We start from the raw sequence: 27,668 nt of genomic DNA, 5'->3' as shown, positions 1-27,668 counted from the left end.
TGTGGCCTACGGCACTTTTATGCACACCTAATAAAAAGATGGACACTGTGCACTGTGGGATCATAGGCCAGACGGCGTCCACAGTGCCTCCATCTGCCTCATTACAGGGAATCTTCTACCGGGGGTCCCGTCTGAATCACATATTTCAGAAATATACACAAAAACCCCAGTGCAAGCGCTCAGCGCAGAGCGCCAGATAAATGTACGCCGAGCCTTACTGCAATCTTTGGGAGGCACAAAGCACCAATCAACAGCATGTGAAGAATTGGTTTTATATATTTTTTACGCCTTTCCTCGTGCGATATAAGTGATTAGACGACTTTATTCTTCGGGTCGGTGCGATTACAGCGATACCAGATTTATATCGGGTTTTTATGATTGGCAGCTGTCACACACTAAAAGACGCTTTTCATTGTAAAAACAAGTTTTTGCATCGCCATATTTTGACAGCTATAATTTTTCAATATTTTGGCCGACAGAGTCATGTAAGGACTTGTTTTTTGCGGGACGAGTTGACGTATTTATTGGTAACATTTTCGGGCACGTGACATATTTGATCGCTTTCTATTCCGTTTTTTGGGAGGCAGAATGAACAAAATCCAGCAACACAGGAATGGTTTTTTGGCGTTTTTTATGGGTGTGTGGTAAAATTAATAAGGCAGATTTATTCTTCGGGTCAATGAGATTACAGCGAAACCATATTTATATCTTTTTTTATGTTTTGGCGCTTTTACACAATAAAAACTATTTTATAGAAAAAATAATTATTTTGGTATCGCTTTATTCTGAGAGCTGTAACATTTTTATTTTTCTGCTGATGGAGCTGTATGGCAGCTTGTTTTTTGCGGGACAAGATGACGTTATCAGTGGTACCATATTTATTTACAGGCGTCTTTTTGATCGCGTTTTATTCCACTTTTTGTTTGGCGGTATGATGATAAAGCATCGTTTTTTGCCTTGTTTTTTACAGTGTTCTCTGAAGGGGTTAACTAGTGGGACAGTTTTATAGGATGGGTCGTTATGGACGTGGCAATACAAAATATGTGTACTTTTATTGTTTGTTTGTTTTTACACAGCTAGATATATTTATTGGATTAATATTTTTTCCTTTTTTTTCTTTATTTTGTGATTTTTTAAAAAAAATATTTTTATAAGTTTTATTAAATGTTTTATTAGTTTTTTACATGGTCCCAGGGTGGGATATCATTATCAAATGTTCATATCACTGATCTGATGCTCTGCAATGCATCTGCAATGCATCTGCATTGCAGAGCATCAGAGCAGCGTCTGACAGGCAGGAAGGAGGCGTCTCAGCTCCTGCTCTCTGAGCAGGCACTGACAGGCCACCTTCCTGAAGGACCCCGCGGCCATCTTGGGACCGGGAGTCACCATGGAGACCATCAACACAATGCGATCACATTGCGTTGTTTTGATGGGATCACAGAGGGAGCCCACTCCCTCTGCGACGCCCTGCAATGTCGCTGTCACTACTGACAGCGGCATCAGAGGGATTAAACGCCCACGATCGGTGCTAGCACCCATCGTGGGTGCTGCTGCGGGGTGTCAGCTCTCACATAGAGCTGACACCCACATGTGATCGTGGCGGCACTCAGTGGGAGCCTACCCGATCACTGCACAGTACATGCACTGCACTTTGCGGGAATATAACTCCCGCAGAGCAGTATATGTACGGCGCACGTCGGGAAGGGGTTAAAGTCAGGACTTTGACTAGGTCACTCCAAAATCTTAATTTTTTTTTTCTTAAGCCATTCAGAGGTGGACTTGCTGGTGTGGTTTGGATAATTGTCCTGCTGCATAACCAAGTGTGCTTCAGCTTGAGGTCACGAACAGATGGCAGGACATCTTCATTTAAAAACTGCATTTTATGTTTACTTGTGTTATCCTTGTCTAATATTTAAATTTGTTTTGTAATCTGCAACATTTAAGTGTGACAAACATGAAAAAGAATGAGAAATCAGAAAGGGAACAAATACTTTCCCACCACTGTATACAGTGCTGGCCAAAAGTATTGGCACCCCTGCAATTCTGTCAGATAATACTCAGTTTCTTCCTGAAAATGATTGCAATCACAAATTCTTTGGTATTATTATCTTCATTTAATTTGCTTGCAAGGAAAAAACACAAAAGAGAATGAAGCAAAAATCAAATCATTGATCGTTTCACAAAAAACTCTAAAAAAGGGCCGGACAAAAGTATTGGCACCCTCAGCCTAATACTTGGTTGCACAACCTTTAGCCAAAATAACTGCGAACAACCGCTTCCGGTAACCATCAATGAGTTTCTTACAATGATCTGCTGGAATTGTAGACCATTCTTCTTTGGCAAACTGCTCCAGATCTCTGATATTTGAAGGGTGCCTTCTCCAAACTGCCATTTTGAGATCTCTCCACAGGTGTTCTATGGGATTCAGGTCTGGACTCATTGCTGGCCACCTTAGAAGTCTCCAGTGCTTTCTCTAAAACCATTTTATAGTGCTTTTGTAAGTGTGTGCTTGGGTCATTGCCCTGCTGGAAGACCAATGACCTCTGAGGGAGACCCAGCTTTCTCTCACTGGGCCCTACATTATGCTGCAAAATTTGTTGGTAGTCTTCAGACTTCATAATGCCATGCACACGCTCAAGCAGTCCAGTGCCAGAGGCAGCAAAGCAGCCCCAAAACATCAGGGAACCTCCGCCATGTTTGACTGTAGGGACCGTGTTCTTTTCTTTGAATGCCTCTTTTTTTTTCCTGTACACTCTATGCTGATGCTTTTTCCCAAAAAGCTCTACTTTTGTCTCATCAGACCAGAGAACATTCTTCCAAAACATTTTAGGCTTTCTCAGGTAAGTTTTGGCAAACTCCAGCCTGGCTTTTTAATGTCTCGGGGTAAGAAGTGGGGTCTTCCTGGGTATCCTACCATACAGTCCCTTTTCATTCAGATGCCGACGGATAGTATGGGTTGACACTGTTGTACCCTCGGACTGCAGGGCAGCTTGAACTTGTTTGGATGTTAGTCGAGGTTCTTTATCCACCATCCACACAATCTTGCGTTGAAATCTCTCGTCAATTTTTATTTTCCGTCCACATCTAGGGCGGTTAGCCACAGTGCCATGGGCTTTAAACTTCTTGATGACACTGCGCACGGAAGACGCAGGAACATTCAGGTCTTTGGAGATGGACTTGTAGCCTTGAGATTGCTCATGCTTCCTCACAATTTGGTTTCTCAAGTCCTCAGACAGTTCTTTGGTCTTCTTTCTTTTCTCCATGCTCAATGTGGTACACACAAGGACACAGGAAAGAGGTTGAGTCAACTTTAATCCATGTTAACTGGCGGCAAGTGTGATTTAGCTATTGCCAACACCTGTTAGGTGCCACAGGTAAGTTACAGGTGCTGTTAAGTACATGAATTAGAGAAGCATCACATGATTTTTCAAAAGGTGCCAATACATTTGTCCACCCCATTTTTTAGGTTTGGTGTGGAATTATATCCAATTTGTCTTTAGGACAATTCTTTTTGTGTTTTTTTCATTGAAGACAAATTAAATGAAGAGAATAATACCAAAGAATTTGTGATTGCAATCATTTTCAGGAAGAAACTGAGTATTATCTGACAGAGTTGCAGGGGTGCCAATACTTTTGGCCAGCACTGTATGTGTATTTAAGTATATACACTGCTCAAAAAATAAAGGGAGCACTCAAATAATATCCTAGATCTGAATGAATGAAATATTCTCATTGAATCCATTGTTCTGTACAAAGTTGAATGTGCTGACAACAAAATCACACAAAAATCATCACTGGAAATCAAATTTATTAACTAATTGAGGCATGGATTTGGAGTCACCCCCAAAATTAAAGTGGAAAAACACACTACAGGCTAATCCAACTTTGATGTAATGTCCATAAAACAAGTCAAAATGAGCCTCATTATTGTATGTGGCCTCCACGTGCCTGTATGACCTTCCTACACTGCCTGGGCATGCTCCTGATGAGGTTGCGGATGGTCTCCTGTGGGATCTCCTCCCAGACCTCGACTAAAGCATCCGCCAACTCCTGGACAGTCTGTGGTGCAGCGTGACGTTGGTGGATGGAGTGAGACATAATGTCCCAGATGTGCTCAATCGGATTCAGGTCTGGGGAACGGGCGGGCCAGTCCATAGCTTCAATGCCTTAATCTTGCAGGAACTGCTAACACACTCCAGCCACATGAGGTCTGGCATTGTCCTGCATTAGGAGGAACCCAGGGCCATCCGCACCAGCATATGGTCTCACAAGGGGCTGAGGATCTCATCTCGGTACCTAATGGCAGTCAGGCTACCTCTGGCGGGCACATGGAGGGCTGTGCGGCCCTCCAAAGAAATGCCACCCCACACCATTACTGACCCACTGCCAAACCGGTCATGCTGAAGGATGTTGCAGGCAGCAGATCGCTCTCCACGGCATCTCTAGACTCTGTCATGTATGTCACATGTGCTCAGTGTGAACCTGCTTTCATCTGTGAAGAGCACAGGGCGCCAATGGCGACTTTGCCAATCTTGGTGTTCTTTGGCAAATGCCAAGCATCCTGCACGGTGTTGGGTTGTGAGCACAACCCCCATCTGTGGATGTTGGGCCCTCATACGACCCTCATGGAGTCGGTTTCTAACCGTTTGTGCAGACACATGCACATTTGAGGCCTGCTGGAGGTCATTTTGCAGGGCTCTGGCAGTACTCCTCCTGTTCCTCCTTGCACAAAGGAGGAGGTAGCGGTCCTGCTGCTGGGTTGTTGCTCTCCTATCGCTCCCTCCACATCTCCTGGTATCTGCTCCTTGCTCGGGACACTGTGCTGACAGACACAGCTACCTATCCTATGGATGCGCCATTTCTGGGGCGGCTGACGGCTGGTGTTTCTAGCCTGGGAGGGGGCCAATATTCATGGCACCCTTCCTGGGCTATGAATATCCGCCCCCAGCTGTCTGCCTAGCCTTTGCTAGCTATTAAAATAGGGGGGACCTCACGTAATTTTTTTGGGGGTGTCCCCCATTTTAATAGCTAGTAAAGGCTAGGTATTCAGCTGGGGGCTGATATTAGTAGTCTGGGAAGCTCCGTGGGTATTACCCCCTTCCCAGGCTTCAAACATCTGCCCCAGCCGTCTGCTTAACCTCCGCTAGAGACTAAAATTACGGGGAACCCCACACCAATTTTTTTTTTATAAATCCTTTATTTTAACGCTAAATGACAAGTACAGTAACCAACACTATCACTGTACTTATTATATATGTGACTGACATGTTTCTATCTATCTAACCTATGTGTGATGCTGTATTCTTTCTGTTCTAAATTGTGGGGTACCGATGTATGCCGCTGATGAATTGCCCGCTTTTCATGTTTCACTGTGAGCACTGTTCCCATCGATTTGGGCAACTACTGTAATGCCACAACCACCATGGCTGTGACATTACAGTGAGTGTCCGACAATCCCTGCATGATTGGTGCTCTAAATAGCGCCAAACATGCAGGATGGGGACCCGAGCTCCCGCCCGAGCATCGCGCAAGTACTGGGCGAGCTCCGAGCATCTCGAGTACTGAGATGCTCTGGCGAGTACCGAGCAGTGGCGAGCATGCTCGCTCATCACTAGTAGGTACACTTCAACTATGAAAGACAGAATCTAAAAATAAAAAACAAAAAATCACATCGTATGATTTCATTTTATTGCATGAAAATGTATTTGATCACCTACCAACAAGCAAGAATTTTGGCTCTCACAGACCTGTTAGTTTTTCTTTTAGAAGCCCTCCTACTCTGCACTCATTACTTGTATTAAGTGAACACACACTCATTCAATCACACTCCAACCTCTACACCATGGCCAAGACCTAAGAGCTGTCTAAGGAGATCATGGACAAAATTGTAGACCTGCACAATGCTGGCATGGGCTACAGGACAATAGACAAGCAGTTTGATGAGAAGGCAACAACTGTTGGCACAATTATTAGAAAATGGAAGAAACACATGATGACTGTCAATCTTCCTTGGTCTGAGGCTCCATGCAAGATTTTGCCTTGTGGGGTAAGGATGATTCTGAAAAAAGTCAGGAATAAGCCCAGAACTACATGGGAGGACTTTGTCAATGACCCAAAGAGAGCTGGGACCACAGTCTCAAATATTACCATTAGTAATGCATTAAGCCATCAAGAATTAAAATCCTGCAGGGCACGCAAGGTCACCCTGCGCTCGCCAGTAGATGTCCAGGCCCATTTGAAGTTCACCAATGACCATTTGGATGATCCAGAGGAAGTATGGGAGAAGGTCATTGTAATGTCCTCACGGTACAAGGAATTCAAGAGAGTAGATTTTATCTGTATTTTATTCTTCTCCTTCTTCCTCCAGCACACAGCATAACATGTCTCTCAGCAGACTAGAAACCGAAACTAAACTAAAAACCTCCCCAACTCACTTCCTGTCTCTAACTGCTCAGTCACAAGAGTTCCTTTTCTTAAAGAGACAGATCTAAACATTATACATTACAGTCATGTGGTCAGTTGAGACCAAAATAGAACTTTTTGGTATCAACTCCACTCGCTGTCTTTGGAAGAAGAAGAAGGATGAGTACAACCCCAAGAACACTGTCCCAACCGTGAAGCATGATGGGGAAACATCATACTTTGGGGGTGCTTTTCTGCAAAGGGGACAGGACGACTGCACAGTATTGAAGGGAGGAAGGATGAGGTCATGCATTGTGAGATTTTGATCTCCTCCTTTCCTCAGTAAGAGCATTGGAGATGGGTCATGGCTGGGTCCTCCAGCCAGGGCAACTAAGGAGTTGCTCCGTAAGAAGCATGTGAAGGTCTTGGAGTGGCCTAGCCCGTCTACAGACCTGAACCCCATAGAAAATCTTTGGAGGGAGCTGAAATTTAATGTTGCTCAGTGACAGCCCTGAAACCTGAAAGATCTGGAGAAGATCTGTATGGAGGAGTAGACCAAAATCCCTGTTGCAATGTGTGCAAATTTGGTCAAGAAGTACAGGAAACGTCTGACCTCTGTAATTGCAAATAAAGGTTTCTGTACCAAAAATTAAGTTCTGCTTTTCTATTGTATCAAATACTTATTTTTTTAGGCATTGCCGCATTTAGAAATAAAAAATGAAGGCATATTCACCTACCAGTAGCTGTGTGGATCCAGTGTAGGCTGCTCCATTTGGAAAGCTTCAACATTCCTGTAAGTTTGGAATGGAACTGCTAGTAGGTAAGTATGCCACAGTTTATTAATTTTTTGAATTCACTATAGGCATACAGTTATGCATACAGCACATAGAGGTGTTAAAACTACAATACACAAGGAAAATTTTAGATTTTAATTTTGTATGCTTTTCTTACTAATACTTTTTACTTTTCTGGGGGGTGGGGTATGAGGGAGATGAAGTAACATTTCCATTTTCACATCAGGCAGCCAGAAAGCTACAATTAGGCTTGTTCCCAATAGTATATATTGTAGCTGAAAAAAATAAAGTACTTTTAAAGAAAACCTTTCACTGTCTCACAAAATTGAGTAAAATACCTTGCAAAAATCCCAGTGCTCCCCTGATTCTGCAACACTTTTTCATTTTGCATTATGTCACTCCATTTCACAGATATTCACATTTGTTGCTTTTGGAGAGCAGTAGGGAAAATCTCTGCTTACAGACCAACTGAAAGTTTTTTCTGAGACTGTGTGCCCACTATGCATTTTTTAAGCATTTTCGCAGCAGCAATTCCGCTGCAGAAACGATTAAAAAATGCTTGGTAGAAGGTCTGCAATGTTCCCCAATGATAATCCGCATGTGCTGTGCACATGTTGCTGAAATTTCCGCTGCACATTATCATTGCGGAAAAATCCGCAGCACTACCAATTATTTTGTGTAAGCGCGGCCATTGCCGCCATTGACTTTCATTGATTTGCTTAATATTCGCATGACTACATGTGCACATGCGGATATTAAGCGATTCAATGTGCGGATGGAACTTGGGTCTGGTGAAGAGGAGGCTCTCCTCCAGACCCGGGTACCATAGTACCTGTAAAAAAAAAGATTTTAAAATAAAAAATAAACATTATACTTACCTTCTGATGCCCCCCAATCTCCATAGTGATACTTCCTGGCTCCCCGGCAGCTCGCGATGGTCTAAAAGGACCTGCGGTGATGTCATTTAGGGGAGCCAGGATGCATCGCTATGGAGAACGGGAGCCATCAGAAGGTGAGTATAATGTTTATTTTTTATTTTTTCCCATTCATTTTAACTACTAACTTGGTCACAGTATATAAATCCATGCCGGTTGCATGGATTTATATAGTGTGACCAAGTTGTCAAGCACTTTTTCAAGTGATGCTAAAATCGCTTGGAAAAGCGCTTGACATCCCGCATGCGAAATCGCATGTGAAAAAAGCGGGACATACGCTTGTCCCTGGTAGAAAAACGCATGTAAAATCTGCATGTGTTTTTTCTGCCAGGGAGATGCAGCAACGCTGAGGAAAAATCCGGAGCATTTCTGCATTATGGGCACATAACCTTAGTCTTCTCTAGGGGCAAGAGCTTTCACCCTCATCCTCCCGGATGTTGCCAATCACAGCTCGGCATTGTCTGAGGTTGCTAGATGGCTAAATCAGTTCCGAAGCTATGATTGACAGTATCTGTGAGGTGTAAAAGTGCACTCCCCCAGAGGAGAGTGAAGAAATGCCCAATTGGTCTGCAAGCAATAAATAGGAATGGTACGATCCAGCTGTTGATGTAATTATACATTTTCAGCAGGAAAAACAGAGGAACAACAAAAAACTCAGCTCTAAAAAATATCCACAATTGTGAAGAATATATGAATTTACCAAAACAGATGTCAGTAGAGCTGACAGGTCTCCTTTAGAGAAGACATAGAGTTATCAGTATTCAAGTATATAATAAAATATTAAACTTTGATTGCTTAAGTGCATGTGATTAAACTAAATAAATTCTTGATTTTAGCAAGTTTTATTAAAAAATGACCAATTTGAAAAAAAAATGATTTGCTTAAAGATTCCTTATAAGATGTATGAGTTAAAAATGTTTAATTTCATTAATAGAACTTTGGTAAGCAATATTATAAACCCTTAGGTAAACTCCATAGGCATTCTAATATTTGCTTAAGCTGTTGGAATGTCAGATAATTACAAGAGAGCGCAGCTGGAAGGACAAGAATAGCCATTGACAGCATAGTTTCTGCATAATTGTAGAATTATTTTCTAAGTATCAAGCTCTCAGCTGTTTGTCTTGCTTTTCTATCTATCCATCTATCTATCTATCCATCCATCCATCCATCCATCCATCCATCCATCTATCTATCTATCTATCTATCTATCTATCAGTAAAGTTGAGCAAACTAATTCTATGCAAATCGAATTCATGTTGAATTTTTAAGTAGTCGCTGAACCCAGCGAAAATGAACAATTTGTGGTTTGCTTCTCTTAAATCGCCTAAAATAGCTACTACCATTTTACATATTGGAGAAGAATGCATCAACCAGAGAGGACTCATGAACTCATGTGACCACAGGCCCAACCGAGCTGGCTTTCCCATGAAGCCTTCCAGCTATGACATGGTATAGCACAACCAATCAGAAGGAACTATCATAGACTGTATTAAAGCTGAGGCAGGGAATGTAGTAGCGGGGAAAGAAGAGCCAAGGAAAGATGAGTAGTGGGAGAGTGTTCTGGTGAGTGACAGGTGCTAAAAACTTAGGAGGAACCAAAGAGAATGGATATGAAAATTAAGAGGCGAAGGAGCCAAGATAAGAGAGCTAGGGAAAGGTCTGTATGCAAATATACACTGCTCAAAAAAATAAAGGGAACACTCAAATAACATATCCTAGATCTGAATGAATGAAATATTCTGATTGAATACTTTGTACTGTACAAAGTTGAATGTGCTGACAACAAAATCACACAAAAATCATCAATGGAAATTAAATTTATTAACCAATGGAGGCCTGGATTTGGAGTCAACCCCAAAATTAAAGTGGAAAAACACACTACAGGCTGATCCAACTTTGATGTAATGTCCTTAAAACAAGTCAAAATGAGGCTCAGTATTGTGTGTGGCCTCCACGTGCCTGTATGACCTACCTACACTGCCTGGGCATGCTCCTGATGAGGTTGCGGATGGTCTATTGTTGGATATCCTCCCAGACCTGTACTAAAGCATCCGCCAACTCCTGGACAGTCTGTGGTGCAACGTGACGTTGATGGATGGAGCGAGACATAATGTCCCAGATGTGCTCAATCGGATTCAGGTCTGGGGAACGGGCGGACCAGACCATAGCTTCAATGCCTTCATCTTGCAGGAACTGCTGACACACTCCTGCCACATGAGGTCTGGCATTGTCCTGCATTAGGAGGAACCCAGGGCCAACCGCACCAGCATATGGTCTCACAAAGGGTCTGAGGATCTCATCTCGGTACCTAATGGCAGTCAGGCTACTCTGGCGAGCACATGGAGGGCTGTGCGGCCCTCCAAAGAAATGCCACCCCAGACCATTACTAACCCACTGCCAAACCGGTCATACTGAAGGATGTTGCAGGCAGCAGATCGCTCTCCACGGCGTCTCCAGACTCTGTCACGTCTGTCACATGTGCTCAGTGTGAACCTGCTTTCATCTGTGAAGAGCACAGGGCGCCTGTGGCGACTTTGTCAATCCTGGTGTTCTGTGCCAAATGCCAAGCGTCCTGCACGGTGTTGGGCTGTGAGCACTACCCCCATCTGTGGACGTCGGGCCCTCATACCACCCTCATGGAGTCGGTTTCTAACCGTTTGTGCAAACACATGCATATTTGTGGCCTGCTGGAGGTCATTTTGCAGGGCTTTGGAAGTGCTCCTCCTCTTCCTCCTTGCACAAAGGAGGAGGTAATGGTCCTACTGCTGGGTTGTTGCCCTGCTATGGCTCCCTCCACATCTCCTGGTATCTGCTCGATGCTCTGGACACTGTACTGACAGACACAGCAACCCTTCTTGCCACAGCTCGAACTGATATGCCATTCTGATGAAACTGCACTACCTGAGCAACTTCTGTGGGTTGTACTGTAGACACAGCCTCATGCTACTGTAGCTCTAGGGGTGAGAGCAATGGCAAAATTAAAAAGTGACCAAAACAACAGCCAAAAAGGATGAGAACAGAGGAATGGTCTGTGGTCACCACCTGCAGAACCACTCCTTTATAGGGGGTATCTTGCTAATTGCCTATCATTAGTGTTGAGCGAGCACTAAAATGCTCGGGTGCTCAAAGCTCGGACCGAGCTCGCCGTGATACTTGGGTGCTCGACCCGAGCAACGAGCCCTATGTTAGTCTATGGGAGACCCGAGCATTTTTGCAGCGGCACCCCCGGCAGTCTTTTAAAAGCCTAACAAGTGCCCAAAACGATAATGACAGTGCTCAAATGACATGGAGACAGCATGGGGATCGCCCCAGGAAGCATTTCTGACCCCCAGGTCACAGCTGTCAACAACGTGGTCGGAGGTATTAAGCCACTTTTAAGGGCTCACAATAAAACGTTCAAAAACGAAACTGAAACTGCTTTCCTGTGAAATATGTTAAGGAAGTTCCTTTCCAGGGTAAAGAGTTGTGTATAGGTAAAATAAATAACCCCCAAAAAAATACTCCTCCACACCTTGGGCTATGTTCACAAGTAGCATTTTTTATGCGTTTTTGCACTTTTGTATTGCTTTCAACCGTGACAAATGCATTCACCGGGAAATGTCATTTTAACATTTTACAAACTTATCTGGCCATGTGCTGTGTGACACATGCATACAGTGCTGAAAAAACATGGGAATAGCATGGGGAAGACCCATTGAAGAATCTCTGACACCCAGGTCACTGCCTAAAAGTGTGTCCATCAGAAGTCATCCTTGCTGCATCAGAAGATGCAGACTTGCAACTTTCCCCGTGCAAGTTCTTGTCCCAGGGCAGTGTTCAATTGAACCTCCCCCATTCCTTGCAATGCAAGCGCAAGAATGCAGCCTGCCACCCACCCACCCTCAGGCTGCAATACCATACTGCTTGCTTGCTTGCACTTGAAATTGGGCCTTTTAGGCATGTGGAGGTGGAATCTGGCCACCACGTCATGGCTGCGTTGGCAGCCTGGTATCCATACTCAGTCCCCAGCCGCCCGGCGGCCGGGTGTCCACACATGGTCCCCAGCCGCCAGGGGGCGGCCGGGTGTCCATACTCGGTCCCCAGCCGCCCCGCGGCCGGGTGTCCACACACGGTCCCCAGCTGCCTAGGGGCAGCCGGGAGTCCATAAACGGTCCCCAGCCGCCCCTATTTCTCCTTGGAACATCCCCCACACACTTTTCTTAGCCCGGCCTGCTTTAGGGCAGCATTGGACGAGCCCATCAGAGAACCAGACTCCTCCGGTGGGCCCTGGCTTCTCCATCAGGGTAGTTGAGAGTGCCAAGGTGAGGACCATGATGATGATGATGATAGAAGTTAGCATCTGCTTTGTTTTCTTGGAATGCAAGTGCATGTATGTAGTAGCGGCTAGGCCTGAGGTGGTCAGGGTTTTGGCGCATATCCTACCTCCTCCGAGGAATGCTGGATGTTTTCCTGCTACTATCCCAGTTTTATGACTCCCGTTAAAACAAAGCTTCTGGTGATAAATGATGGATGACATAGTGGCAAAGGAGAAAGAGCAGGAGGAACAGGGACCATTCACATCAATATCAGGCCAGTCAACCACATATGTCTTGTAGGATATGTTTCTGTAACAAAATGAGCGATTCGGCTCCACAGTTATAGGGCATACAGTGAGTGCAATGCCTACCAAAAATTTGAGGCACTCCAATGCCCCTTGGAAATGACATGGAGGTCAGAGGGCCTTAGCTAAACTGTTTTTTGCATTTATAGCAACTGGGTCTCCTATACACTGGTGGCCTAAGCAGTGAATGGAAGGCTTTCCAAAAATTATGAGGAACTGCAATGCCCCTTGAAACAGACGTGGATTACAGCATACTAAAAACCTTCTACCCATTATTGGGGAGGGGTCTCCCTTAGTTTTCACCTTATCATTGAAAAGCAAAAACCTCACTAAAATTAGGAGGAAATGCAATGCCCGTTGGAAGAGTCGTGGAGGTTAGAGGTAATTAGAAACGACATTTCAATGCCCCTTGGAAGAGCTGTGGAGTTCAGAGTGACTTAAGAAGACTCTTTTAATGCCCCTTTGAAGAGACGTGGAGGTCACAGGAGCTTAACAAGACAGTTTTAATGCACCTCGGAAAAGACGTGGAGGTCCCAGTAGCTTAACAAGATGGTTTGAATGCCCCTCAGAGGAGACGTGGAGGTCCCCGTAGCTTAACAAGACGCTTTTAATGCCCCTCAGAAGAGAAGTGGAGGTCCCAGTAGCTTAACAAGACGCTTTTAATGCCCCTCAGTAGAGACGTGGAGGTCCCAGTAGCCTAACAAGATGCTTTTAATGCCCCTCAGAAGAGACGTGGAGGTACCAGTAGCTTAATAAGATAATATTAATGCCCCTCAGAAGAGACGTGGAGGACCCAGTAGCTTAACAAGATGCTTTTAATGCCCCTCAGAAGAGACGTGGAGGTCCCAGTAGCTTAACAAGACACTTTTAATGCCCCTCAGAACAGATGTGGAGGTCCCAGTAGCTTAACAAGACGCTTTTAATGCCCCTCAGAAGAGACGAGGAGATCCCAGGAGCTTAACACGACGCTTTTAATGCCCCTCAGAAGAGACGTGGAGGCCCCAGTAGCTTAACAAGACGCTTTTAATGCCCCTCAGAAAAGTGGTGGAGGTCCCAGTAGCTTAACAAGATGCTTTAAATGCCCCTCAGAAGAAACGTGGAGGTCCCAGTAGCTTACCAAGATGCTTTTAATGCCCCTCAGAAGAGACGTTGAGGTTCAAGTAGCTTAACAAGACGATTTTAGTGCCCCTTAGAAAAGTGGTAGAGGTCCCAGTAGCTTAACAAGACGCTTTTAATGCCCCTCAGAAGAAACGTGGAGGTCCCAGTAGTTTAACAAGACGCTTTTAATGCCCCTCGGAAAAGTGGTGGAGGTCAGAGTAGCTTAACAAGATGCTTTTAAAGCCCCTCAGAAGAGAAGTGGAGGTCCTAGTAGCTTAACAAGAAGCTTTTAATGCCCCTCAGTAGAGACGTCGAGGTCCCAGGAGCTTAACAAGATGCTTTTAATGCCCCTCAGAAGAGACGAGGAGGTCCCAGTAGCTTAACAAGACGTTTTTAATGCCACTCAGAAGAGACGTGGCGGTCCCAGTAGCTTAACAAGACGCTTTTAATGCCACTCAGAAGAGACGTGGCGGTCCCAGTAGCTTAACAAGACGCTTTTAATGCCCCTCAGAAGAGACGTGGAGGTCCCAGTGGCTTAACAAGATGCTTTTAATGCCCCTCAGAACAGACGTGGAGGTCCCAGTAGCTTAACAAGATGCTTTTAATGCCCCTCAGAAGAGACGTGGAGGTCAAAGTAGCTGAACAAGACGCTCTTAATGCCCCTCGGAAAAGTGGTGGAGGTCCCAGTAGCTTAAGAAGATGCCTTTAATGCCCCTCTGAAGTGACGGGGAGGTCCCAGTAGCCTAACAAGACGCTTTTAATGCCCCTCCGAAAAGTGGTGGAGGTCCCAGTACCTTAACAAGCCGCTTTTAATGCCCCTCAGAAGAGATGTGGAGGTCCCAGTAGTTTAACAAGATGCTTTTAATGCCCGTCGGAAAAGTGGTGGAGGTCCCAGTAGCTTAACAAGATGCTTTTTATGCCCCACAGAAGGGACGTGGAGGTCCCAGTAGCTTAACAAGACACTTTTAATGCCCCTCAGAAGAGAAGTGGAGGTCCTAGTAGCTTAACAAGAAGATTTTAATGCCCCTCAGTAGAGACGTGGAGGTCCCAGGAGCTTAACAAGATGCTTTTAATGCCCATCAGAAGAGACGTTGAGGTTCAAGTAGCTTAACAAGACGCTTTTAGTGCCCCTTAGAAAAGTGGTGGAGGTCCCAGTAGCTTAACAAGAAGCTTTTAATGCCCCTCAGAAGAAACATGGAGGTCCCAGTAGTTTAACAAGACGCTTTTAATGCCCCTCGGAAAAGTTGTGGATGTCACAGTAGCTTAACAAGATGCTTTTAAAGCCCCTCAGAAGAGAAGTGGAGGTCCTAGTAGCTTACCAAGAAGCTTTTAATGCCCCTCAGTAGAGACGTGAAGGTCCCAGGAGCTTAACAAGATGCTTTTAATGCCCCTCAGAAGAGACGAGGAGGTCCCAGTAGCTTAACAAGACGCTTTTAATGCCCCTCAGAAGAGACGTGGAGGTCCCAGTGGCTTAACAAGATGCTTTTAATGCCCCTCAGAAGAGACGTGGAGGTCCCAGTAGCTTAACAAGACACTTTTAATGCCCCTCAGAAGAGAAGTGGAGGTCCTAGTAGCTTAACAAGAAGCTTTTAATGCCTCTCAGTAGAGACGTGGAGGTCCCAGGAGCTTAACAAGATGCTTTTAATGCCCCTCAGAAGAGACGAGGAGGTCCCAGTAGCTTAACAAGATGCTTTTAATGCCCCTCAGAAGAGACGTGGAGGTCCCAGTAGCTTAACAAGACACTTTTAATGCCCCTCAGAAGAGAAGTGGAGGTCCTAGTAGCTTAACAAGAAGCTTTTAATGCCTCTCAGTAGAGACGTGGAGGTCCCAGGAGCTTAACAAGATGCTTTTAATGCCCCTCAGAAGAGACGAGGAGGTCCCAGTAGCTTAACAAGATGCTTTTAATGCCCCTCAGAAGAGACGTGGAGGTCCCAGTAGCTTAACAAGACATTTTTAATGCCACTCAGAAGAGACGTGGCGGTCCCAGTAGCTGAACAAGACGCTCTTAATGCCCCTCGGTAAAGTGGTGGAGGTCCCAGTAGCTTAAGAAGACGCCTTTAATGCCCCTCTGAAGTGACGTGGAGGTCCCAGTAGGCTAACAAGACGCTTTTAATGCCCCTCGGAAAAGTGGTGGAGGTCCCAGTACCTTAACAAGACGCTTTTAATGCCCCTCAGAAGAGACGTGGAGGTCCCAGTAGTTTAACAAGATGCTTTTAATGCCCGTCGGAAAAGTGGTGGAGGTCCCAGTAGCTTAACAAGATGATTTTTATGCCCAACAGAAGGGACGTGTAGGTCCCTGTAGCTTAACAAGACACTTTTAATGCCCCTCAGAAGAGAAGTGGAGGTCCTAGTAGCTTAACAAGAAGCTTTTAATGCCTCTCAGTAGAGACGTGGAGGTCCCAGGAGCTTAACAAGATGCTTTTAATGCCCCTCAGAAGAGACGAGGAGGTCCCAGTAGCTTAACAAGATGCTTTTAATGCCCCTCAGAAGAGACGTGGAGGTCCCAGTAGCTTAACAAGACGTTTTTAATGCCACTCAGAAGAGACGTGGCGGTCCCAGTAGCTTAACAAGACGCTTTTAATGCCGCTCAGAAGAGAGGTGGAGGTCCCAGTGGCTTAACAAGATGCTTTTAATGCCCCTCAGAACAGACGTGGAGGTCCCAGTAGCTTAACAAGATGATTTTAATGCCCCTCAGAAGAGACGTGGAGGTCAAAGTAGCTGAACAAGAAGCTCTTAACGCCCCTCGGAAAAGTGGTGGAGGTCCCAGTAGCTTAAGAAGACGCCTTTAATGCCCCTCTGAAGTGACGTGGAGGTCCCAGTCGCCTAACAAGACGCTTTTAATGCCCCTCGGAAAAGTGGTGGAGGTCCCAGTACCTTAACAAGACGCTTTTAATGCCCCTCAGAAGAGACATGGAGGTCCCAGTAGTTTAACAAGATGCTTTTAATGCCCGTCGGAAAAGTGGTGGAGGTCCCAGTAGCTTAACAAGATGCTTTTTATGCCCCACAGAAGGGACGTGGAGGTTACCAGTAGCTTAACAAGACGCTTTTAATGCCCCTCAGCAGAGACGTGTAGGTCCCAGTAGCTTAACAAGAAGCTTTTTATGCCCCTCAGAAGAGACGTTGAGGTCCCAGTAGCTAAACAATACGCTTTTATTGCCTCTCAGAAGAGACGTGGAGGTCCCAGTATCTTAACAAGATGCTTTTAATGCCCCTCAGAAGAGACGTGGAGGTCCCAGTAGCTTAACAAGACGCTTTAAATGCCACTCCGAAGAGACGTGGAGGTCCCAGCAGCTTAAGAAGATGCTTTTCATGCCCTTAGGAGAGAAGGGGAGGTCCCAGTGGCTTAACAAGACGCTTTTAATGCCCCTCAGAACAGACGTGGAGGTCCCAGTAGCTTAACGAGATGCTTTTAATGCCCCTCAGAATAGACGTGGAGGTCCCAGTAGCTGAAAAAGACGCTTTTAATGCCCCTCGGAAAAGTGGTGGAGGTCCCAGTAGCTTAAGAAGACGCCTTTAATGCCCCTCTGAAGAGACGTGGAGGTCCCAGTAGCTTAACAAGACGATTTTAATGCCCCTTAGAAAAGTGGTGGAGGTCCCAGTACCTTAACAAGAAGCTTTTAATGCCCCTCAGAAGAGAAGTGGAGGTCCCAGTAGCTTAACAAGATGCTTTTAATGCCCCTCAGAAGAGACGTGGAGGTCCCAGTAGCTTAACAAGATGCTTTTAATGCCCCTCAGAAGAGACGTGGAGGTCCCAGTAGCTTAACAAGATGCTTTTTATGCCCCACAGAAGGGACGTGGAGGTCCCAGTAGCTTAACAAGATGCTTTTAATGCCTCTCAGAAGAGACGTGGAGGTCCCAGTATCTTAACAAGATGCTTTTAATGCCCCTCAGAAGAGACGTGGAGGTCCCAGTAGCTTAACAAGATGCTTTTTATGTCCCTCAGAAGGGACGTGGAGGTCCCAGTAGCTTAGCAAGATGCTTTTATTGCCCCTCAGAAGAGACGTGAAGGTCAAAGTAGCTTAACAATAAGCTTTTAATGTCCGTCAGAAGAGACGTTTAGGTCCCAGTAGCTGAACAAGACGCTTTTGATGCCCCTCGGAAAAGTGGTGGAGGTCCCAGTAGCTTAAGAAGACGCCTTTAATGCCCCTCTGAAGAGACGTGGAGGTCCCAGTAGCTTAACAAGACGCTTTTAATGCCCCTCGGAAATGTGGTGGAGGTCCCAGTACCTTAACAAGAAGCTTTTAATGCCCCTCAGAAGAGACGTGGAGGTCCCAGTAGCTTAACAAGACGCTTTTAATGCTCCTCAGAAGAGACGTGGAGGTCCCAGTATCTTAACAAGATGCTTTTAATGCCCCTCAGAAGAGACGTGGAGGTCCCAGTAGCTTAACAAGATGCTTTTAAAGCCCCTCAGAAGAGACGTGGAGGTCCCAGTAGCTTAACAAGATGCTTTTTATGCCCCACAGAAGGGACGTGGAGGTTCCAGTAGCTTAACAAGACGCTTTTAATGCCTCTCAGAAGAGAAGTGGAGGTCCCAATAGCTTAACAAGAAGCTTTTAATGCCCCTCAGAAGAGACGTTGAGGTCCCAATAGCTAAACAATACGATTTTATTGCCTCTCAGAAGAGACGTGTAGGTCCCAGTATCTTAGCAAGATGCTTTAAATGCCCCTCAGAAGAGACGTGGAGGTCCCAGTAGCTTAACAAGATGCTTTTTATGTCCCTCAGAAGGGACGTGGAGGTCCCAGTAGCTTAACAAGACGCTTTTAATGCCCCTCAGAAGAGATGTGGAGGTCCCAGTAGCTTAACAAGACGCTTTTAATGCCCCTCAGAAGAGACGTGGAGGTCCCAATGGCTTAACAAGATGCTTTTAATGCCCCTCAGAACAGACGTGGAGGTCCCAGTAGCTTAACAAGATGCTTTTAATGCCCCTCAGAAGAGACGTGGAGGTCAAAGTAGCTGAACAAGACGCTCTTAATGCCCCTCGGTAAAGTGGTGGAGGTCCCAGTAGCTTAAGAAGACGCCTTTAATGCCCCTCTGAAGTGACGTGGAGGTCCCAGTAGCCTAACAAGACGCTTTTAATGCCCCTCGGAAAAGTGGTGGAGGTCCCAGTACCTTAGCAAGAAGCTTTTAATGCCCCTCAGAAGAGAAGTGGAGGTCCCAGTAGCTTAACAAGATGCTTATAATGCCCCTCAGAAGAGACGTGGAGGTCCCAGTAGCTTAACAAGATGCTTTTAATGCCCCTCAGAAGAGACGTGGAGGTCCCAGTATCTTAACAAGATGCTTTTTATGCCCCACAGAAGGGACGTGGAGGTCCCAGTAGCTTAACAAGATGCTTTTAATGCCTCTCAGAAGAGACGTGGAGGTCCCAGTAGCTTAACAAGAAGCTTTTAATGCCCCTCAGAAGAGACGTTGAGGTCCCAGTAGCTAAACAATACGATTTTATTGCCTCTCAGAAGAGACGTGGAGGTCCCAGTATCTTAACAAGATGCTTTTAATGCCCCTCAGAAGAGACGTGGAGGTCCCAGTAGCTTAACAAGATGCTTTTTATGTCCCTCAGAAGGGACGTGGAGGTCCCAGTAGCTTAGCAAGACGCTTTTAATGCCCCTCAGAAGAGACGTGGAGGTCCCAGTAGCTTAACAATAAGCTTTTAATGTCCCTCAGAAGAGACGTTTAGGTCCCAGTAGCTGAACAAGACGCTTTTAATGCCCCTCGGAAAAGTGGTGGAGGTCCCAGTAGCTTAAGAAGACGCCTTTAATGCCCCTCTGAAGTGACGTGGAGGTCCCAGTAGCCTAACAAGACGCTTTTAATGCCCCTCGGAAAAGTGGTGGAGGTCCCAGTACCTTAACAAGACGCTTTTAATGCCCCTCGGAAAAGTGGTGGAGGTCCCAGTACCTTAACAAGAAGCTTTTAATGCCCCTCAGAAGAGACGTTGAGGTCCCAGTAGCTAAACAATACGATTTTATTGCCTCTCAGAAGAGACGTGTAGGTCCCAGTATCTTAACAAGATGCTTTAAATGCCCCTCAGAAGAGACGTGGAGGTCCCAGTAGCTTAACAAGATGCTTTTTATGTCCCTCAGAAGGGACGTGGAGGTCCCAGTAGCTTAACAAGACGCTTTTAATGCCCCTCAGAAGAGATGTGGAGGTCCCAGTAGCTTAACAAGACGCTTTTAATGCCCCTCAGAAGAGACGTGGAGGTCCCAGTGGCTTAACAAGATGCTTTTAATGCCCCTCAGAACAGACGTGGAGGTCCCAGTAGCTTAACAAGATGCTTTTAATGCCCCTCAGAAGAGACGTGGAGGTCAAAGTAGCTGAACAAGACGCTCTTAATGCCCCTCGGTTTAGTGGTGGAGGTCCCAGTAGCTTAAGAAGACGCCTTTAATGCCCCTCTGAAGTGACGTGGAGGTCCCAGTAGCCTAACAAGACGCTTTTAATGCCCCTCGGAAAAGTGGTGGAGGTCCCAGTACCTTAACAAGACGCTTTTAATGCCCCTCAGAAGAGACGTGGAGGTCCCAGTATTTTAACAAGATGCTTTTAATGCCCGTCGGAAAAGTGGTGGAGGTCCCAGTAGCTTAACAAGATGCTTTTTATGCCCCACAGAAGGGACGTGGAGTTCCCTGTAGCTTAACAAGACACTTTTAATGCCCCTCAGAAGAGAAGTGGAGGTCCTAGTAGCTTAACAAGATGCTTTTAATGCCTCTCAGTAGAGACGTGGAGGTCCCAGGAGCTTAACAAGATGCTTTTAATGCCCCTCAAAAGAGACGAGGAGGTCCCAGTAGCTTAACAAGATGCTTTTAATGCCCCTCAGAAGAGACGTGGAGGTCCCAGTAGCTTAACAAAACGTTTTTAATGCCACTCAGAAGAGACGTGGCGGTCCCAGTAGCTTAACAAGACGCTTTTAATGCCCCTCAGAAGAGAGGTGGAGGTCCCAGTGGCTTAACAAGATGCTTTTAATGCCCCTCAGAACAGACGTGGAGGTCCCAGTAGCTTAACAAGATGATTTTAATGCCCCTCAGAAGAGACGTGGAGGTCAAAGTAGCTGAACAAGAAGCTCTTAATGCCCCTCGGAAAAGTGGTGGAGGTCCCAGTAGCTTAAGAAGACGCCTTTAATGCCCCTCTGAAGTGACGTGGAGGTCCCAGTCGCCTAACAAGACGCTTTTAATGCCCCTCGGAAAAGTGGTGGAGGTTCCAGTACCTTAACAAGGCGCTTTTAATGCCCCTCAGAAGAGACATGGAGGTCCCACTAGTTTAACAAGATGCTTTTAATGCCCGTCGGAAAAGTGGTGGAGGTCCCAGTAGCTTAACAAGATGCTTTTTATGCCCCACAGAAGGGACGTGGAGGTCCCAGTAGCTTAACAAGACGCTTTTAATGCCCCTCAGCAGAGACGTGGAGGTCCCAGTAGCTTAACAAGAAGCTTTTTATGCCCCTCAGAAGAGACGTTGAGGTCCCAGTAGCTAAACAATACGCTTTTATTGCCTCTCAGAAGAGACGTGGAGGTCCCAGTATCTTAACAAGATGCTTTTAATGCCCCTCAGAAGAGACGTGGAGGTCCCAGTAGCTTAACAAGACGTTTTTAATGCCACTCCGAAGAGACGTGGAGGTCCCAGCAGCTGAACAAGATGCTTTTCATGCCCTTAGGAGAGACAGGGAGGTCCCAGTGGCTTAACAAGACGCTTTTAATGCCCCTCAGAACAGACGTGGAGGTCCCAGTAGCTTAACGAGATGCTTTTAATGCCCCTCAGAATAGACGTGGAGGTCCCAGTAGCTGAACAAGACGCTTTTAATGCCCCTCGGAAAAGTGGTGGAGGTCCCAGTAGCTTAAGAAGACGCCTTTAATGCCCCTCTGAAGAGACGTGGAGGTCCCAGTAGCTTAACAAGACGATTTTAATGGCCCTTGGAAAAGTGGTGGAGGTCCCAGTACCTTAACAAGAAGCTTTTAATGCCCCTCAGAAGAGAAGAGGAGGTCCCAGTAGCTTAACAAGATGCTTTTAATGCCCCTCAGAACAGACGTGGAGGTCCCAGTAGCTTAACAAGACGCTTTTAATGCCCCTCAGAAGAGACGAGTAGGTGACAGTAGCTTAACACGACGCTTTTAATGCCCCTCAGAAGAGACGTGGAGGTCCCAGTAGCTTAACAAGACGCTATTAACGCCCCTCAGAAAAGTGGTGGAGTTCCCAGTAGCTTAGCATGATGCTTTAAATGCCCCTCAGAAGAGACGTGGAGGTCCCAGTAGCTTAACAAGATGCTTTTAATGCCCCTCAGAAGAGACGTTGAGGTTCAAGTAGCTTAAAAAGACGCTTTTAATGCCCCTCAGAAAAGTGGTGGAGGTCCCAGTAGCTTAACAAGACGCTTTTAATGCCCCTCAGAAGAAACGTGGAGGACCGAGTAGTTTAACAAGATGAATTTAATGCCCCTCGGAAAAGTGGTGGAGGTCCCAGTAGCTTAACAAGACGCTTTAAAAGCCCCTCAGAACAGAAGTGGAGGTCCTAGTAGCTTAACAAAAAGCTTTTAATGCCCCTCAGTAGAGACGTGGAGGTCCCAGTATCTTAACAAGATGCTTCTAATGCCCCTCAGAAGAGAAGTGGACGTCCCAGGAGCTTAACAAGACGCTTTTAATGTCCCCCAGAAGAGACGTGGAGGTCCCAGTGGCTTAACAAGACGCTTTTAATGCCCCTCAGAACAGACGTGGAGGTCCCAGTACCTGAACAAAACGCTTTTAATGCCCCTCGGAAAAGTGGTGGAGGTCCCAGTAGCTTAAGAAGACGACTTTAATGCCCCTCTGAAGAGACGTGGAAGTCCCAGTAGCTTAACAAGACGCTTTTAATGCCCCTCGGAAAAGTGGTGGAGGTCCCAGTAGCTTAACAAGACGCTTTTAATGCCCCTCAGAAGAGACGTGGAGGTCCCAGTAGTTTAACAAGACGCTTTTAATGCCCCTCGGAAAACTGGTGGAGGTCCCAGTAGCTTAACAAGACGCATTTAATGCCCCTGAGAAGACACGTGGAGGTCGCAGTAGCTTAACAAGACGCTTTTAATGCCCCTCTGAAGAGACGTTTAGGTCCCAGTAGCTTAACAAGACGCTTTTAATGCCCCTCGGAAAAGTGGTGGAGGTCCCAGTAGCTTAACAAGAAGCTTTAAATGCCCCTCAGAAGAGACGTGGAGGTCCCAGTAGCTTAACACAACGCTTTTAATGCCCCAAAGAGGAGACTTGGAGGTCCCAGTAGCTTAACAAGATGCTTTTAATGCCCCTCAGAAGAGACGAGGAGGTCCCAGTAGCTTAACTAGACGCTTCTAATGCCCCTCTGAAAAGTGGTGGAGGTCCCAGTAGCTTAACAAGACGATTTTAATGCCCCTCAGAAGAGTTGTGGGGGTCCCAGTAGCTTAACAAGACTCTTTTAATGCCCCTCAGAAGAGAGATGGAGGTCCCAGTAGCTTAACAAGACGCTTTTAATGCCCCTCAGAAGAGACGTGGTGGTCTTAGTAGCTTAACAAGACGCTTTTAATGTCCCTCAGAAGAGATGTGGAGGTCCCAGTAGTTTAAGAAGACGCTTTTAAAGCCCCTCAGAAGAGACAAGGAGGTCTCAGCAGCTTAACAAGACGCTTTTAATGCCCCTCAGAAGAGACGAGGAGGTCCCAGTAGCTTAACAAGACGCTTTTAATGCCCCTCAGAAGAGACGTGGAGGTCCAGGTAGCTTAACAAGACGCTTTTAATGCCCCTCAGAACAGACGTGGAGGTCTCAGTAGCTTAACAAGATGCTTTTCATGACCTTTAGAAGAGACGTGTAGGTCCCAGTAGCTTAGCAAGACGCTTTTAATGCCCCTCAGAAGAGAAGAGACGTGGAGTTCCCAGTAGCTTAACAAGACGCTTTTAATGCCCTTCTGAAAAAGTGGTGGAGGTCCCAGTAGCTTAACAAGACGATTTTAATGCCCCTCAGAAGAGATGTGGAGGTCCCAGTAGCTTAACAAGACTCTTTTAATGCCCCTCAGTAGAGAGGTGGAGGTCCCAGTAGCTTAAGAAGACGCTTTAAAAGCCCCTCAGAAGAGACAAGGAGGTCTCAGTATCTTAACAAGACGCTTTTAATGCCCCTCAGAAGAGACGGGGAGGTCCCAGTAGCTTAACAAGACGCTTTTAATGCCCCTCAGAAGAGATGTGGAGGTCCAGGTAGCTTAACAAGAAGCTTTCAATGCCCCTCAGAACACACGTGGAGGTCCCAGTAGCTTAACAAGATACTTTTCATGGCCTTTAGAAGAGACGTGTAGGTCCCAGTAGCTTAACAAGACGCTTTTAATGCCCCTCAGAAGAGAAGAGACGTGGAGTTCCCAGTAGCTTAACAAGAAGCTTTAAATGCCCCTCAGAAGAGACGTGGAGGTCCCAATAGCTTAACACGACGATTTTAATGCCCCAACGAGGAGACGTGGAGGTCCCAGTAGCTCAAAAAGACGTTTTTAATGCCCCTCTGAAAAGTTTTGGAGGACCCAGTAGCTTAACAAGATGCTTTTAATGCCCCTCAGAAGAGAAGTGGAGGTCCCAGTAGCTTAACAAGACGCTTTTAATGCCCCTCAGAAGAGACGTGGAGGTCCCAGTAGCTTAACAAGATGCTTTTAATGCACCTTGGAAAAGTGGTGGAGGTCCCAGTAGCCTAACAAGATGCTTTTAATGCCCCTCAGAAGAGACGTGGAGGTACCAGTAGCTTAACAAGATACTATTAATGCCCCTCAGAAGAGACGTGGAGGACCCAGTAGCTTAACAAGACACTTTTAATGCCCCTCAGAACAGACGAGGAGGTCCCAGTAGCTTAGCAAGACGCTTTTAATGCCCCTCAGAAGAGACGAGGAGGTCCCAGTAGCTTAACACGACGCTTTTAATGCCCCTCAGAAGAGACGTGGAGGTCCCAGTAGCTTAACAAGACGCTATTAATGCCCCTCAGAAAAGTGATGGAGTTCCCAGTAGCTTAACAAGATGCTTTAATTGCCCCTCAGAAGAGACGTGGAGGTCCCAGTAGCTTAACAAGATGCTTTTAATGCCCCTCAGAAGAGACGTTGAGGTTCAAGTAGTTTAACAAGACAATTTTAATGCCCCTCAGAAAAGTGGTGGAGGTCCCAGTAGCTTAACAAGACGCTTTTAATGCCCCTCAGAAGAAACGTGGAGGACCCAGTAGTTTAACAAGATGCTTTTAATGCCCCTCGGAAAAGTGGTGGAGGTCCCAGTAGCTTAACAAGACGCTTTAAAAGCCCCTCAGAAGAGAAGTGGAGGTCCTAATAGCTTAACAAGAAGCTTTTAATGCCCCTCAGTAGAGACGTGGAGGTCCCAGTAGCTTAACAAGACTTTTTTCATGCCACTCAGAAGAGACGTGGAGGTCCTAGTAGCTTAACAAGACGATTTTAATGCCCCCCAGAAGAGATGTGGAGGTCCCAGTGGCTTAACAAGACGCTTTTAATGCCCCTCAGAACAGACGTGGAGGTCCCAGTAGCTAAACAAGATGCTTTTAATGCCCCTCAGAAGAGACGTGGAGGTCCCAGTACCTGAACAATACGCTTTTAATGCCCCTCGGAAAAGTGGTGGAGGTCCCAGTAGCTTAAGAAGACGCCTTTAATGCCCCTCTGAAGAGACGTGGAGGTCCCAGTAGCTTAACAAGACGCTTTTAATGCCTCTCGGAAAAGTGGTGGAAGTCCCAGTAGCTTAACAAGACGCTTTTAATGCCCCTCAGAAGAGACGTGGAGGTCCATGTAGTTTAACAAGTCGCTTTTAATGCTCCTCGGAAAAGTGGTGGATGTCCCAGTAGCTTAACAAGATGTTTATAATGCCCCTCAGAAGACACGTGGAGGTCCCAGTAGCTTAACAAGACTCTTTTAATGCCCATCAGAACAGACGTTTAGGTCCCAGTAGCTTAAAAAGACGGTTTTAATGCCCCTCGGAAAAGTGGTTGAGGTCCCAGTAGCTTAACAAAACGCTTTTAATGCCCCTCAGAAAAGACGTGGAGGTCCCAGTAGCTTAACAAGACGCTTTTAATGCCCCTCCGAAGAGATGTGTAGGTCCACGTAGCTTAACAAGAAGCTTTTAATGCCCCTCAGAACAGACGTGGAGGTCCCAGTAGCTTAACAAGATGCTTTTCATGGCCTTTAGAAGAGACGTGTAGGTCCCAGTAGCTTAACAAGATGCTTTTAATGCCCCTCAGAAGTGAAGAGACGTGGAGTTCCCAGTAGCTTAACAAGACGCTTTTAATGCCCCTCAGAAGAGACGTGGATGTCACAGTAGCTTAACAAGACGCTTTTAATGCCCCTCAGAAGAGATGTGGAGGTCCCAGTAGCTTAACAAGACGCTTTTAATGCCCCTCAGATCAGACGTGGAGGTCCCAGTAGCCTAACAAGATGCTTTTAATGCCCCTCAGAACAGACGTGGAGGTCCCAGTAGCTTAACAAGATGCTTTAAATGCCCATCAGAAGAGACGAGAAGGTCCCAGTAGCTTAACAAGACGCTTTTAATGCCGCTCGGAAAAGTGGTGGAGGACCCAGTAGCTTAGCAAAACGCTTTTAATGCCCCTCAGAAGAGACGTGGAGGTCCCAGTGGCTTAACAAAGACGCTTTTAACGCCCCTCAGAAGAGACGTTTAGGTCCCAGTATCTTAACAAAATACTTTTAATGCCCCTCGGAAAAGTGGTGGAGGTCCCAGTAGCTTAACAAGATGCTTTTAATGCCGCTCAGAAGAGACGTGGAGGTTTCAGTAGCTTAACAAGATGGTTTGAATGCCCCTCAGAGGAGATGTGGAGGTCCCAGTAGCTTAACAAGACGCTTTTAATGCCCCTCAGAAGAGAAGTGGAGGTCCCAGTAGCTTAACAAGACGCTTTTAATGCCCCTCAGAAGAGATGTGGAGGTCCCAGTAGCTTAACAAGATGCTTTTAATGCCCCTAGGAAAAGTGGTTGAGGTCCCAGTAGCCTAACAAGATGCTTTTAATGCCCCTCAGAAGAGACGTGGAGGTACCAGTAGTTTAACAAGACGCTTTTAATGCCCCTCGGAAAACTGGTGGAGGTCCCAGTAGCTTAACAAGACGCTTTTAATGCCCCTCAGAAGACACGTGGAGGTCCCAGTAGCTTAACAAGACGCTTTTAATGCCCCTCTGAAGAGACGTTTAGGTCCCAGTAGCTTAACAAGACGCTTTTAATGCCCCTCGGAAAAGTGGTGGAGGTCCCAGTAGCTTAACAAGAAGCTTTAAATGCCCCTCAGAAGAGACGTGCAGGTCCCAGTAGCTTAACACGATGCTTTTAATGCCCCAAAGAGGAGACTTGGAGGTCCCAGTAGCTTAACAAGATGCTTTTAATGTCCCTCAGAAGAGATGTGGAGGTACCAGTAGCTTAAGAAGACGCTTTAAAAGCCCCTCAGAAGAGACAAGGAGGTCTCAGTAGCTTAACAAGACGCTTTTAATGCCCCTCAGAAGAGACGTGGAGGTCCCAGTAGCTTAACAAGACGCTTTTAATGCCCCTCAGAAGAGATGTGGAGGTCCAGGTAGCTTAACAAGAAGATTTCAATGCCCCTCAGAACAGACGTGGAGGTCCCAGTAGCTTAACAAGATGCTTTTCATGGCCTTTAGAAGAGACGTGTAGGTCCCAGTAGCTTAACAAGACACTTTTAATGCCCCTCAGAAGAGAAGAGACGTGGAGTTCCCAGGAGCTTAACAAGAAGCTTTAAATGCCGCTCAGAAGAGACGTGGAGGTCCCAATAGCTTAACATGACGCTTTTAATGCCCCAAAGAGGAGACGTGGAGGTCCCAGTAGCTTAACAAGATGCTTTTATTGCCCCTCAGAAGAGACGAGGAGGTCCCAGTAGCTCAACAAGACGTTTTTAATG

The sequence above is a fragment of the Phyllobates terribilis genome, unplaced genomic scaffold, assembly GCF_046119375.1.
Source record: "Phyllobates terribilis strain yellow unplaced genomic scaffold, ASM4611937v1 Scaffold_1__5_contigs__length_1240528914, whole genome shotgun sequence".
Taxonomy (NCBI): Eukaryota; Metazoa; Chordata; class Amphibia; order Anura; family Dendrobatidae; genus Phyllobates; species Phyllobates terribilis.
Note: the sequence above shows the minus strand (reverse complement) of the source record.